Source organism: Pleurodeles waltl, chromosome 9 (genome assembly GCF_031143425.1).
Source record: "Pleurodeles waltl isolate 20211129_DDA chromosome 9, aPleWal1.hap1.20221129, whole genome shotgun sequence".
NCBI lineage: Eukaryota > Metazoa > Chordata > Amphibia > Caudata > Salamandridae > Pleurodeles > Pleurodeles waltl.
In genome coordinates, this window is record NC_090448.1 from 658,270,216 (window position 1) to 658,286,308 (window position 16,093).

The window sequence follows — 16,093 nt, forward strand, 5'->3', positions numbered from 1 at the left end:
TACAAAACATGGATACCATTATGCAGGCATGCTGCCGCTTCCTGTCCTTGGATCTGTTGATCATTTATTTAATTTCAGCTAATATGACATTTTTTGACGTGCATGGTCAGTGAAGAGGAAAGTATGGGTATATGTGTTGGTTATAGGAGACCACATACGTTTAGGAATAAAGGTGTCAACCTAAAGGTGAATGTTTGTCTTGGTTGTCGAGATTTGTTACAGTTTCATCAACTTTCACAAAATCAGACACAAGAAAGCTAGCTGAAAGAAGGAAGGTTGTAGACAACCAGGCTCCCTAGTCACTTCAGAATTACATAAATAATGTGCTTCATGTTTGCTTTCCTAACTGCTGAATGTGTACTATTCATTTACAAGTATTTACATTTTGTTGTGTTACAAAGAAAAATGACATCCTACAGCCTTTCCTTTTGCACTCGCTTTACCCCAGCAAGACTATCATGTAATTCACTTTGCATATCTGACAGCAAAGTGAGAGGATTTTGTAAACATCAGTCCCCTTGTTAACAAACTAGAAGACATAGCCTTACTTTTGACCTCTGGCTTGAACTTTTGAAACCCAGCAAAATTGGTTCCCCGCCTATCAGTGGATTGTGACCCACAGTTTGGGTAACACTGCTCTATCATAAGAAGACAACACATAAATTATCACTAGATTAAGCCACTGAGCTCATAATTCTACAGTCAGACTGAAGGTTTTCCTCAATGCAATCTGCCAGTGGATGAATTACAATTTGCTAAAATGGAGTGCAGATAGAACTGAGCTTTGTTTTACAGGAAAATGTATAGCCACATGAACTGAAACACACAAAAGTTGTTGGGAGGAATGCTTGCAATGTATCTAACCACTGGCAATCTCTCGGGGTAACATCCCAACCCAAACTTCTTTGCTCACCATGTGATCTCAGTTTGGACACAGCCATATACAAATCAGTCTTGAGCCTGCTCCTCATAGGAACAGTCTAGCCCGAACAACCAGACTATGGCTTCCCTGAACACGAATACAGGCAACACAGGAGCAGTTTTGCCCTAATTATGGGCTCATCAGCCAGGTACAGCTTGGTTCCAGTGACACAGTGATCATGGGACCCACGTTTAGGCATCCTCATACCACTTAGGGAGGTAAATGGAACACACAAAAGGTGATGGGAGGAATACTTGCAATTTATATAACCACTCGCAATTGCTCGGGGTAGCATTCCCCGACCTATCATTCTTTTGCTCACCATGCCACCTAAGCTTGGACCCAGCCATATGCAAGTCAGACTTGACCCTGCTTCTCATGGGAACAGCCCAGCCTGAACTGCCAGACCAATCCCTCCCTGAACCAGAACACAAGCAACACAGGAATGGATTTGTCCTAGTTATGGGCTCATCAGCCAGTGTTAGAAATCCTACAGCTCATCCCACAACACGCACTACAGTGACACATAACACCTGAAGGCCATATGCTCTATGGCTCTATAGTTAAGTACCCTCCTTCCCCCAATTATATACATACTGCTTTTGGTTGGTGCATTATATTGTGAATACACATTTTCCCTTGTGGCGGTGGTAGGCAGTGCACATTTATTAAAATCAGTATTTATTTCTATGTATATTGTCATGTGGCACTGATTTTCCCTGGTGGCAGTGGTGGACAGTGCTTCTGCACTCATGTTGCTCACCGTTACTTGTTGTTCATGTATTTCTAGCCACTTCCAAACAGTAAGGCACATGACTCATGCAAACTGTCAAAGAACTCAGGGGCACGTGGACCTTTTTGTGTACATCCTTGCATGCTCACGACGCGTGCCAGGAACGCGCCGTACTCTAACAAGTGGCACCTGCAAACCGCTGCCTTCAGTCTATGTGTGCAACCAGCACCTAGTTTAATGAGCCCTGCCGCCTCACACATGTCATCTAACAACTGCTTCCAAAATGGTATAAAAGCCACCCCGGTGCTGAGCCTCATTTCCCCTTCGGCACTCACCTGCTTCTCCAGCCTTCCTCGTTGTTTCCTGGCTCAGTGCTCCTGAATTCCCTCTAGACTTTCAGGATCCCTATGTCCCTGCAAAAACAAAAGAGAGAAAGGACTCAGCAACTCAGCCGCCTGGTTTCGAGCTTAGGTAAACACAGACAAAGTTGTCAAGCGTTCAACAACAGAAGGTAATAGCATGTTTTTTCTTTTATTTTGGAACTGCAAGACACTTTTCAATGTACTCTAGCCTACCCCTGAGCAGTGCATTGGAAGGCATTGCACCACTTGGAGGCAAGAACAGCTCCAAATCCTCTCTGATGTTTTCATGTTCTAGACTTGCACCAAGCATGGACTCTGTGCATATTGTGATAGTTTTCTTTGCATAACAATGAGTGAACATTCATTCTTGATGAAAAAATGGTGTGAACATTGTTTTCTTGTAGAACACGGAGTGGGCATTGAACTAAGTACTCCTTAACAATGCTTAGTAATGTAAGATTTATGGACACACACCTGACTAATGACATTGTAACTTTGGTTCGTGGATCCTAATTCCAAACCTGCATGGTGTTTAATGCAGAATTGTTGAATCTAACATTAGGGTTTGATTGTATCCATATGTTTAATGAATTATTCATGTTCGGCTTGTCTGTAACCTCATGGTGACATTGTCCTCCTTCACAGAATCTAACGCTTGCCAGATTGCAGCTTGAGCAGTGTGCATGCCCAATCACCTGATGCAGCCCACTGCTTAGAAGTGTCCGGGACTTTTTTCTCTCTCTCATTTCCAACCCCTCTTCCCCTTGGGGTCTTCAGTTGGAGCCGTTTTCTACCTTTGCTGCTAACCACGTTTAGACCTCAGAGGGAGTTGGGGACTGTCCTTACCCCATTGGAACCAGCTGGAGTTTCATATGAGTGGCTCTCAACAGCCAGTTTTAGCTTGGTTCCAGTGACACAGTGAGCTTGAGACCCATGGCTGGGCATACCCATGACATGCAGGATGGTACATAAGACAAACGCAAAAGGAGACTTGAGCCCCCCACACCCCACCTCGGAGACCTTCACTGGCTACCAGTATCAAAGAGGATCACCTTCAAACTCCGCATCCACGCACACAAGGCCCTCCATGACACGGGCCCAGCCTACCTCAACGACAGACTCACCTTCCACACCCCCACCCGCAATCTTCGCTCCGCCAGCCTCGCCCTCGACTCCATCCCCTGCATCCGCCACACCACTGCCGGAGGAAGGTCCTTCTCTCACCTAGCCACCAAGACCTGGAACTCCCTACCACTCCACCTTCGCAAGACCTAAGACCTCTTGACATTCAGGAAACGCCTCAAGACATGGCTCTACGACCAGTAGCTCCCTTCCCCCAGGGCCTTGAGACCCTAAAGGGTGATTAGTGCGCTCTATAAATCCTTGATTGATTGATTGAATGCTTGCAATTTGTCTAACCAATGGCAATTGGTCGGGGTAGCATCCCAAACTATTGATCTTTCGCTCACCATGTCATCTCAGTTTGGACCCAGCCATATCCAAATCAACCTTGACCCACCTACTCATGGGAACAGTCCAGCCCGTACTGCCACACCAGCATCTCCCTGAACCAAAACACGAGCAACCCAGGACCAGTTTTACTCTAGTTATGTCCTCAAGTGTTTATTCACTGTGGGCGAATGATTAACATCACCCAGAAGCTGAACCTGAGTGTATACTGCATGTCTGTGTCATTGATGATAAACAATTCGACTGGCAAAGTGGCCCACATGGAACTGGTAGTGGCACCTTGCCTGTTGTTCTTTTCTAGCAAGGTGCCTGCCCCCTGCACTGACTACGCAGGGTAATTGGCCAAAGGGGTGAACAGGTGGCAGGTTTTATTCTGCTGCAACCCTCCTTGCCAGATTGAATCTTTAACAGTCCACATTGTATGCTGCTGAATGAGGAACACTCACTTGGGATGGAGGGTAGTACTGCTATGCGCTGCTATGTGCCAGGGACACAGAATTCTTAAATCTCAGCACCACTTACTCACTCTTTCAAACAGTAGAGTTTTGCAAAGCATAACATTATATTCATATGTAATTCCCATATCTGAGATCCTGCAAACTACACATCCTACTCACCAAGGGCCACTTTTTTTCTAGTTACGTCTCAGTAGCTCAGATTAATTTTTTTATTTTATTTTTTAGGGATGATGGGATTAAGTGATTTGACCAGAACTACAGTATGTTAAGCCGACGTCAGGACTCAACTGTGTTTCCACAGTTTCAACATCAGCAGCTCTGAACTTAACCTAATTTCGACCATTTTAGTCTAGAAACACAAACAGCAGTCACAGGGAATAATAAAAGAATGACAGAAAACAAAGGTGTGGGAGTGGAGTATAGAGATGTGTGTGGGGGAGAGGGAGTGATGAGGGAGAGGAAAGGCCTAAGGACACAAGAAGGATGGGAGGAGTTAGAGGGAAGGGAATTACAAATGAAGCAGGATGACATTACAAGAATAGCGAGGCAAAGGTGGAGGTGAAAGAGTAGGAGATATGCAAAAGGTGTTCGGTGAGAGAGAAAGAGGAACATGCAGAGAAGGGAGGAAAAGATAACAGAGGTGGAGAGGTGAAGGAAAATGGGAGTAAAGACAAGAGGGGGATGAATTGAGTGAGTGGAATGGAGCTGCAGGATAGTTTAGGACTGAGGGAAAGTAAACCGTGGAGACTGTGCTAGAGAGCAAGTCAGACGTAGGACACTTAGGCACAACTTTGACCAAAAGTATCCAAGTTTTTACAGCAAACTTGTGAATAAGGACTGTGAGCTACATTGAAGGAATGCGTGTTCCATCTCATCCTTCCCTATTTTGTACTTTGTTTCAGCACTTAAGGAAAGTTGCGGTTATTTTAAGGCCAATTACACTTTGCATTTCAGAAATGAGAAATGTCTGACAGACGTAACTGCCTTCTTTCACTCATATCACATGTAAGGCATTGTATGCACAATGCAGTCATGAAAGTGTTACACACTGGCAAATGAAAACTTGACAGCTCTGGTTTTGTTATATTTATCTTTTTACATAGACTTGATAGCTTGGTTTACTCGTGTTAATGTGTCACTCCAAGTGTCACACATTTGGCTACAGAATGTCCCTCATATGCACTCTGAAGCCATGGAAATGTCACACATAAGCAATCTGAAACCTTCGTAGCTATGTTGGTCTCATGTCATGAGCGGCCACTTCAGCCATACCGATATTTTAGTCACCTGCACAATGTATCTTGAACATGCTAGTTGTGATTTTTAACATGCTAAGCAGTGTTTTGAGTGGGTAAGGTCCTATCTCTACTGAGCCCTAATTTATGTCCTTGACAGTTCTGTCTCACCAAAAGAAATCTGTAAGCAAAAAACAAATCTGAGTGACAGGCTTGAAGGCTGTACCTCACTAAAGTCATTGTGGAGTAAGGCTGGGGAATGAAGGACCAAGACCAGTAGGAGGAGGAGGAGTATGCCAAGTAGAAGAATAAGGACTAGGAGGTGGACCGCCAGGAGGGCTAAGATGACCAGAATAAGAAGGACCAGGCCCAGGGAGATCTAGTCTACAAGGACCAGGGTTACCAATGTCAAAGGGGACCAGGAACAAATAGATGTAGAGAAATAGGACAGGGAAAAACAGGACTAGGGGGGCCCAGACCCAGGGTGAGATGGATCATGAGGGCCAGGAGGATGTGGAACAGAGTTATCTGGACCCAGTGGACATGGGCCTGAAGGAACAGAAGATCCATGGGTAGAAGGAACAGGAGGTCCCTGATCATTACGACAACGAGGGCTAGGAAGGCCTAAGTGTACCAACCAGAGGGATGAGGAGGACAAGGTCAGAAGTAGCAGATCAAGGTAGGCAGACCAAAGCGGACCAATACTAGGAGACCAGTAGAAGAAGGACCAGAGGCAGGAGGGCTAAGTCTACAGAGATTAGATCAGGGAGGACCAAGGAGCAAGAAGCAAATAGACTACCATTGGGAAGACCATGACTGGAAAGGACCAGGGCTAGCAGGCCCTGGGGACACCAGATTAGAATAACCAGGGGAGTATAATAGACTGGGAAGGCTAGGCCCGGTGGGATCAGGATGAGAAGGTCCATGAGGATCATACTCAGGGGGATCCCAAACCAGGGTGACAAGGACTACATAAACCAGGGTGACCCGCTACATGGGAATTAGACAAACCAGTGCCAGAGAGATGAGAAGACCAGATGACTCAGGAGGATCATTACTAGGAGAACTAAGATAGAGGGGACCAGAGTCAGATTGGCAAGAACAAGATGAAGCTGGCAAAAAAGGAGGACTAGTAAAAATAGGGTAGGACAGGAATACCGGGGGTCTAGGAGGGATAGGGAAAGCAAGGCCAGTGGGACCAGCACCAGAAAACACGATGCATGAGGATGAGACACAGGAGTATCAAAACTAAGACCAGGGGGGCGGGGCCAGCCAACATGGCTGATCGGACGTGAGCTTCGGCGGCTCCGTCAAAAATCCCCTAAGACCATGTGTAAAGGAGTGTCGTGGGGGAGCACATGAACCCCCTGGCCTGGTAGAGCAGCCGTGTCTCCCGGGAAGGGGAGTGGGCTGCCGGGGACGGGCCACTGGGCAGCACGAGACGTGGAGCGAGGACCCCCGACCCGGTGGCAGGCCCGCCTCATGGTGTGGGCCTGGAGGCGGTTGGAGGAGCGGAGCGGAGGAGGCTGGGAACTGGGGCCCTGTGAAAGAGTTGGGGGCCGCCAGCAATGCTGGGCGAGGGGAGGAGCTGGTACCCCGCTAGACGGACAAGGTGCTGCGGCAGGCTCCGCTGGAGTGACGGGAGCCCACGCAGCAAAGAAGCGGTGTGGCTGGGACTGGATGGCTCGGGCCCAGCGATGCTCGGGGCTGTGGCCCGAGTGAATCTGGAGGCCGTGGCCCGGTGAATGAGTTGGGGCCGCGGGTGTCACCCTCAGGGAGAGGGTGCTGGCCTCCTTAAGTTATGGAGATGTTTCCATGGGCTCCCCTGTGGTAACGGGGGCCCGCGCACCAGTGAAGCACGGCGGCCATGCCCTGGAGGGTGCCGAGGCCTGTGGAGACCGGCTGCTCCCGGGAAGTCAGAGTGGAGGATGCCATCGTGGACGAGGTGACCCGGTGGAGCCCAGGTGCAGCGAACTAGAGCATGAGGGTGAGCTAACGGGCGGCTGAAGGAGAGGCCCTTAGACGATGGGAGCCGGACCCTCGGGTTAGCCCCAGGTGGCTGATCTGCAAGGGCACCGACAGGGTCTTGAGGGGGGGAGGGGTGTCTATCCCACCCTCGCTATGTGTGCAGAGGCCCTGGTGGGAGCCCCCTCGGTGAACTGAGACGCACCAGTGGGGGGAGCGAGCCCATGGACCAATATGAGACAGTGCCAGTGTGCGTCTCTGAGCGATCAGTCCCCGGGGGGAGCATATGCCTCGGCGGAAGGTGCAGGCCAACAGGGTGTCCAGTTATTTTGCACCAGTTGGAGCGGGAAGCACCGGCTTGCCACAGGAGGGAGAAATGACGCTCACGAAGCTGGACCTCCCTCCTGTCCTCCCTTCGCATCTTCAAGGCCGAACTCCAAGAGGAACTTACGGCCAACATTAAGGCGACGTTGGCCGCGTTCCAAGCTGCCTTTAATAGGAAATTGTCCTCACTTCAGGCTGATGTGGATTTGGTTTGGGCCCGCACTCTCGATCTGGAAACACAGGTCCAGGAAATGCAACAGAAGGTTGCCCCAATGGAGAGTGAGATCACAAGTATTAAAACGCAACTTCACCTCACAATGCTCAAGTGCGAAGATCAAGAAAATCGTACTTGCCGGGACAACATCAGGGTGCGGGGTCTGGAAGAGGGATCCGAGGGAGCGGACCTGGAGGCCTTTGTGGCTGGCCTTTTCTCCACCCTCTTGGGAGAGGATCAGTCGGAGGTTCAAGTGGAGAGGGTGCACAGAGTGGGCAACTGGGCAGCAAGTGAAGGGAGAAGGCCTAGAGACATTTTGGTAAAGCTGAGCTTGTTTAAGGTCAAGGAACGCATTCCATTACGGGTGCGATGACAGGACAATGTCTCCTTTCAGGGGGCACACTGCACCCTCTATCAGGACATCATGCCGGCGATGCTGGCCCGACGGCAGCAGTTCCGCCCTGTGACGGAAGCCTTAGAGCAAAAAACATAAGGTGCCGTTGGAGATTTCCCTTTGGTCTGGCTTTCAAACTTTATAACAAGGCTTGCCACTTTACGGCTGTTGACGAGGTGGCAGCTGCATTGGGCCTACAGGCAGAGAGGGCGGGTGGCGACCTCACCGCCACTGGGGACAATCACGGAGGGGATGCACCTTCCGCATCGGCGGAGCAATGGAAACAACAGGGGAGGCGGAGGAAGACTCCCAGGAAGTGACATTATCCAACTGTCCGGCATTTACAATGGGTCCGGCGAGGTCCCGTGGTGGCCTCTGGCGCGGCCCCAAGCAGGGGCCATATTGGAGGCCAGGCGGTGGGGAAGGCTCCCCATCGTGAAGGGCAGTCCGACTTTGAGGAGCTCGGTATTGACTCACCCACTTGTAGCCTAGCCCGGCGTGGCTCTGCCCCTGTCACATTCGAGGGATGCGGGGGTGTTCCTCCGTTAATGCTGACTTGGAAATGGTGAAAGGTCTGGGGCGGGGGGGAGAGGGGCAGTTACATACCCCTTTCCCGCAATGAAGAATGTAAGGAGGTTTGCTATTCTGCGTTTTCTTATTCATGAATTTGTTTCTCATATGAGATGTTGTTTCTGTTAAGTCATTGTCCATTATCCCTTTTTGTCGTGAGAGGGCTTTGTGAGGGGCCAGGGGAATGCTTGGGGCACTAGGTGGGAGAGGACGTGGGGAAGGGTGCTGGAGTCGGGGATGATATGGAGCGCTTGGATGAAAACACTTGGGTTACTGCGGTGTAATGTTGAAATTGTTATGGAATGTTAGGGGGTTGAACTCACCCACTAAGCGGTCACAGCTGAGAAAGTACTTCGATGATCATCATTATTATATTGTGGCCTTACAGGAAACGCATCTTAAGAGGGGGAGGGACACCGCTTATGCCACAAACAGTACCCTCAAATATTTTCGGCTTCTGCGCCAACGAAACACTGTGGGGTGGCCCTGTTGTTTCACAGGTCTATTCACTTCCAGGAAGCGGGATCCAAGCAGGATAAGGATGGCAGATACTTAATGGTCAAGGGCAGTCTGGGGGGAAGTTGCACGTTAGCTACTCCTTACGCACATAACAGTGAACAGATAAATTTCTTCTGAATTTCCTGGGAGAGCTGGAGGGTTTTGCAGAGGGAGCGATAATTTTATTGGGTGATTTCAATCTGGTGTGGGATCCCGCTGTAGACACAACACACCCACAGAGATCTCAGACAAGTGCTTTTGCCAGATCAGTGAAGTCCGTCTTCCACCGATTAGGGATCTTTGACTCATGGTGTGCCCTCAAACCCACGGAGAGGGATTATACCTTCTTCTCACACTGCCATCGATCCTACTCAAGGATAGATCATATATTTCTGAGTAGGCCGCTGCGGCAGACTCTTTGATTGGTGGCCATCCATTCAATTATTATATCAGACCATGCCCCTGTGGAGGCTTGCCTGGAGTGGTCCCTTGCGCGCTTCAACACCAGGCGTTGGTATTTCCCTAATGTCCTGATCCGTGACTCAGCTTCCCGTAATGATTTGCGGAGAGCTATCAGAGAGTATTTCCAACATAGGTGGAGGACACCGCCTCCCCATTCTGTGGAATGCCTTCAAGGCGGTCATCAGGGGCACATGCATCTACCTGGCGTCCGCGCTAAATCGGTTAAAAGCTGAAGACCAGCGCCTCTTGGAAAACTAGCCTAAAGCAGCTGAATGGGCAATAAGCTGTCCCCGACCTGGCAGGCCCGGTGAAGGTGGTCACCATTAAAGGTAAACTGCAATCCATCTATACGAATAGAGCAGAAATAGTACTGTTGAGGCTTCAGAAAACTAATTACGAAAAGGGCAATAAGATAGGCACTCCACTGGCGAGACAACTACGAATCAAACAAGCTAAGGATTATATAGGGCAGGTTAATGATGAGCTTGGGGAACATTTCTCCGAGGAGGAAAAGGCACTGGCATTCAGATGGTTCCATGCCCGTCTCTATCAATCAGATCAACCCCCTGCCCATACTCAGGAAAGCTATTTACAAAATACCTAGCTTCCACAGGTCTCCAGGGAGAATAATGAAGTGCTGGAGGCACCGTTTACAGTAGAAGAGGTTCAAGCGGCTATTGACTCCATCCCTCTGCATAAGGCCCGACAGGTTTACTGCCCACTTTTACAAGTCCTTTAGTGTGGAGTTGTCAGAACATCTCACTGCACTGTTTAATTATGTAAGAGGAGAGGGGTCGGTGTCCCCCACTATGGGAGAGGCGCTGGTCACACTTATTCCCAAGGTGGGGAAGGACCCTCAGCTATGTGCCTCTTATAGGCCTATTGCCCTCCTTAACCTCGATGCCAAATTATACTCTAAAATTCTGGCGAGGAGACTGGAGGATGTTATGCTGGAGTTGATACATCTGGACCAATCGGGCTTTATCAAGGGCCGCCAAACGCATGACAATTTGCAGCGTGTCATCCACCTGATGGAAAAGGTATCTAAGAAACGGGTGCCTGCGCTTTTGTTGGTGCTCAATGCTGAAAAAGCATTCAACAGGGTGGAGTGGTCATTCCTGGTGGCGACAATGCACCATTTCGGATTCGGGAAACAATTTATAACAATGGTAATAAGCAATTACTCTTGCCCCTGGTCCCGCATTCTGGTGAACGGTGTGACCTCTAATTTGTTTGACTTGTCGCGGGGTACGAGGCAGGGGTGTCCTCTTTCCCCGCTACTCTTTGCACTCAGTGTTGAACCCCTGGCAGAACGAGTAAGGGCATGCCCAGGTTTTCCGGGCATCAAGTTTGGCTCCGACCACCATAAAATTTCCCTGTTCGCGGATGACATTTTACTGTTCGTCACTGAACCCCACACGCCTCTTTTGGCAATTCGGGAAGAGTTGACGCTCTTCAAGCAAGTGGCAGGCTTTAAAGTAAACACGGGGAAATCCTTTATCCTCAACCTGACTCCACCCACCGCTGCAATGGCCCAGATAGCTACCTTGTCTCCATGTACATATCTGGGTGTTAGGCTTGTCCCTAAGGTGTCCGATATGTTTCGAGCCAACTACCCAATCCTACTCAAATCATTGCGAGAGGGCTTTAAGAGGTGGTCATCGCTCTGGCTTTCCTGGCTGGGGCGAATCAATAGTATCAAGATGACAGTGCATCCTCGCCTCCTATACAGCTTTCAAAGCCAACCCATCGACATCCAGACAGAATTTTTGGCGGAAATCCGAGCAATGTTCATGAGGTTTATTTGGCAGGGGTCAAAGGCTAGATTATCTCATAAGGTGCTTATGTGCCCCAAAGAGGAGGGCGGACTGGCACTCCCAACCTCCTCCGGTATTATAGAGCTGCACAACTGCCGGTGCTGGCTGAGTGGTCCCTCCGAGAGTCGGATAAGTTGTGGCTTCATATGGACAGGGCAGTGACAGGAAGGACTTTGTGGAATGTTCCTTGGAGGCCCAGAGGGGCACGACCACAGAATGCATACCTTAGTACCCCCACCACCATACCCTAAAGGTGTGGGACAAGGTGACAAGAGCTTGTGAGATTACATCCTTTCCTTCGCCACATACAGCCATCCATTTCAACAAGGCTTCTCCTCTGGGGGAATCACCAGGGCCCTTTGATAGATGGAGGGAGGGGGGTGCTTGTGGATCGCAGATCTCTATCATGGAGACCAGCTGCGTACATTTGCTAACTGTTGCAGAGATTTTCATCTTCCAGCATTCGAACACTTCCATTACATGCAGCTAGTGCATTGGGTCACACAGCCTCACATGCGGGAGGCGGCCACCAGGGATCTCCCAATGGAACGTTTCATGCCACGGGGAGGAGTTGCAAGGGGCAGAATATCTATGCTGTACAACATATTAGCCTCAGCGCAATAGGCGCCGTTCGCTCAACACATCCCTTTTTGGGAAACAGGTGCTGGGCATCTCAGTGGGGAGGACCGTTGGCGACACCTATTTCATGACATATCCAAGCATAATCGATTGATGGGCACTAGGGAAGCACACTACAAACTACTCTGCAATTGGTACCTCTACCCGGAGAAGCTTAAGAAAATATAGCCCCAGGCGTCTGACCGGTGTTGGCGAGGCTGTGGCATGCTGGGGGATTTAGGCATATTTGGTGGGGCTGCCCTGCTATCCTCCTTTATTGGAACAAAATCCCCTCCCACTTAAAAGAGATATTGGGCTACCCCTTACCGACATCTCCAGAGCAAATCCTGTTGGGACTTCACGCCCCGGAGCTTAAACATCAATTGCAGGGGGATCCTGCCATTCTGTGGTTGGTGTTGGGGGCTGCAAAGACAACTTTACCGTCTTTCTGAAAGAAAGTTGACCCACCCCCAATAGCCCTGTGGCTCACGAGGTTATGGCGGGGCCTCGACATGGAGCGTCTAGCTGACAAAATGGATTGCTCTCGCAGTTGTTTTGACTTTATCTGGGACCCTTTGGTCACGTTCCTCTCACAGGCCCTGCCCTTTACAGCATGTAGTCCTCGTCTTCGGACGCTGCATCTTTTCCACGTATGGAAGCCAAAAACGGAGGGTAGTTGAGTGTGATTAGGATTGTTCTTTCTGGCTCGGGGGGGGAGCTCTCAGCCCAATGGCCCCTTAATTCGCTTCAGAAACATAAAAGGGATAGGACACTTGTTGTGTTGTAAGGTTTTGTTCTTTATTTGTTTTCAGGTAAAAGAAGCTAATGGCTTTGTTCACCATTTGCAGGGTGAAAGCGATGTCTTAAGCATGTGTTTCTCTCTGATGTTTCTTAAACATGCCTTGAGAGGGACAGGGAGAAGGCACAGAACATGGTGGGAAGCCTGAAGTCTTATGTACATGGGCATGTTCACTTTATTGTACTGAAATATCAATAAAGACAATTTGACAAAAGAAATCTAAGACCAGGACTACGCGGACCAGGAGAATCAGGAGTAGAAAGATTAGGCATAGGCAAACGGGGGAATAGATAAACAAGGAGAGCAGGACTAGGAGTACTAATGGATGAGAATTAGAGTGAGCAGGATGAAAAGATTCAGGACTGGGAGTCTTTGAAGCAGGATGCCCATGATACAAAGGACTATGTGCAGGAGTACAAGGAGTACATGTGAAAGATGACCAGGCAGACCAGGAAATACAGGGACAGGAAGTTCTAAGATTAGAATGAACCAGAAGCCAAGGAACATCAGAACTAGGAAAGGCTAGGATGATCGGTGGTGGGCCAGCAGGACAAGTTATTGCAAAACTATAAAGGCAAGGAGCAGGAGAACTAGGGCCAAGAGGATCAGGGCGACACTGAAGAGGACTACAAAAATCAGTTCCTGGTGGGCAATGTCCAGTAGTACCATGAAACCAAGATAAGCAGGACAGGGACTAGGAAGACCAATTGGGTAGTACCAAGGGTGCCCAGAAGACCAGAGCAAGAAGGACTAGGTGAACTAAAAGGATCACGATCAGGAAGACTGGAAACAGGGCTAAGAGGGCCATGAAGCTCAGGACCGGGGGCCTTCTCTTGGTTTACCAAGTGGAGCAGAGAAAGGTGACTGGACAGTGTTGGCCAGGAGAACCAGGGCAAAAATGACCAGGCATAGGAGGACCCGAACAAGTGGGCCAGGATCAATTGTTGCAGTAGGACTAATAGGACAAGGAACAGATCCAGGAGGACCAGGGAAACCCAAATAATGAGGACAAATACTAAGAGGGCAAGGACATGAGAGGCCAGATGGACCAGGACCTGCAGTATAAGTGCCAGGAGGAAAATAATCAGGACAAGGTGACCAGGGCTGAGAGGACCAAAAAGGAACAGCTGTAGGAAGATGGTTCTGTATATACTAACTCAAAGTGAGAGATAGTGTGCACAGAGTCCAAGGGTTGACCTTAGAGGTAAGATAGTGGCAAAATTAGATAATTCCAATGCTCTATTTTGTGGTAGTGTGGTCGAGCAGTAGGCTTATCAGAGGGTAATGTTAAGCATTTGTTGTACACACACAGGCAATAAATGAAGAACACACACTCAAAGACTTAACTCCAGGCCAATAGTTTTTATATAGAAAAATATATTTTCTTAATTTCTTTTTAGAACCACAAGTTCAAGATTTGAAGTAAATACATAAAATGCAAGGTATTCCACACAGGAAAGTTAGGATCTTTGAATTAGAGCAATAACATATACAGTTTCTGTTAAAATGGCAATAAGCTATTTTAAAAGTAGACACAGTGCAAACAATTAACAGTTCCTGGGGGAGGTAAGTATTGGTTAGATTGTGAGGTAAGTAAGACACTTACAAGTCTCAGTTCCTGGGCATAGGCAGCCTACTACTGGGGGATCACGGCAACCCCAAAGTTACCACACCAGCAGCTCAGGGCCGGTCAGGTGCAGAGCTAAAAGAGGTGCCCAAAACACATAGGTGCCTATGGAGAACAGGGGTGCTCCGGTTCCAGTCTGCCAGCACGGAAGTACCCGCGTCCTCGGGGGAAGACCAGGGGGGTTTTGTAGAGCACTGGGGGGACACAAGTAGGCACACAAAACACACCCTCAGCGGCACAGGGGCGGCCTGGTGCAGTGTGCAAAGCAGGCGTTGAGTTTTGTATTGAATTCAATGGAGGGACCTGGGGGTCACTCTAGCGGTGCAGGCAGGGCACAAGGGGGGCTTCTCGGGCCAGCCACCGACTGGGCTAGGCAGAGGGACTCCTGGGGGCCACTCCTGTACTGAGGTCCGGTTCCTTCTGGTCCTGGGGGCTGCGGGTGCAGTGCTTGGTCCAGGCGTCGTGTCCCTTGTTACAGGAAGTCGCGGTCAGGGGATCCTCTGGATTCTCTCTGCATGTGTCGCTGTGGGAGTCCAGGGGGGTCGTCTCAGGCTACTCACGGGGTCGCAGTAGCCTGGGAGTCCTCCCTGTGGTGTTGGTTCTCTGGATCTGAAGCCAGGGGCGTCGGGTGCAGGGAGTGTAGTCTCACGCTTCCAACGGGAAAAGTGAGGACTTGGAAAGTTGCAATATTGTTTCTGTTTGTTGAGCAGAGCCGCTGCTCATGGGAGTTTCTTGGTCCTTAGGTTCAGGACAGTCCTCTGAGGCTTCGGAGGTCACTGGTCCCTGGTGGATGTGTTGCTGTTACAGTTTTTCAGTCAGGAGACAGGCCGGTAGGGCTGGGGCCAAAGCAGTTGTAGTCTTCCATCGTCTCTGCAGGGCTTTCAGGTCAGCAGTCTTTCTTCTTGTTTCAGGTTGTAGGAATCTGATTTCCTGGGTTCTTGGGTGCCCCTAAATACTAAATTTAGGGGGGGTGTTTAGGTCTGGGAGGGCAGTAGCCAATGGCTACTGTCCTGGAGGGTGGCTACACCCTCTTTGTGCCTCATCCCTGAGGGGAGGGGGGCACATCCCTAATCCTATTGGGGGAATCCTCCAAACTTAAGATGGAGGATTTCTAAAGGCATGGGTCACCTCAGCTCTGGGCACCTTAGGGGCTGACTGGTGGGTGACTCCTCCTTGTTTTTCTAATTATTTTCTCCAGCCGTGCTGCCAAAAGTGGGGGCAGTGGCCAGAGGGGCGGGTATCTCCACTAGCTTGGATGCCCTGTGGCGCTGTAGCAAAAGGGGTGAGCCTTTGAGGCTCACCGCCAGGTGTTACTGTTCTTGCAGGGGTGGTGAGAAGCACCTCCACCCAGTACAGGCTTTGTTCCTGGCCACAGAGTGACAAAGGCACTCTCCCCATGAGGCCAGAAACTCGTCTGGTTGTGGTAGGCTGGCAGAAACTGGTAAGCCTAACACTAGAAGTCGAATTGGTATTCAGAGGGCATCTCTAAGATGCCCTCTGGGTGCTTTGTACAATACATTCCACATTGGCATCAGTGTGCATTTATTGTGCTGAGAAGTTTGATACCAAACTTCCCAGATTTCAGTGTAGCCATTATCGAGCTGTGGAATTCGTGTTTAACAAAC

General features: G+C 49.6%; 1 protein-coding gene across 3 annotated transcripts in view; it reads right to left on the reverse strand.

Annotated features, from left to right (window-relative positions):
- Positions 1 to 16,093, reverse strand: part of LOC138259831 (proton-coupled zinc antiporter SLC30A1-like) — a 127,135-nt gene that overhangs the window by 82,348 nt on the left and 28,694 nt on the right. For all 3 annotated transcript variants that reach the window (XM_069207727.1, XM_069207726.1, XM_069207725.1), the window contains one exon: positions 1,991 to 2,068. The gene's annotated coding sequence lies outside the window, so the exon portion shown is untranslated. The remainder of the gene's footprint in view (positions 1 to 1,990; positions 2,069 to 16,093) is intronic.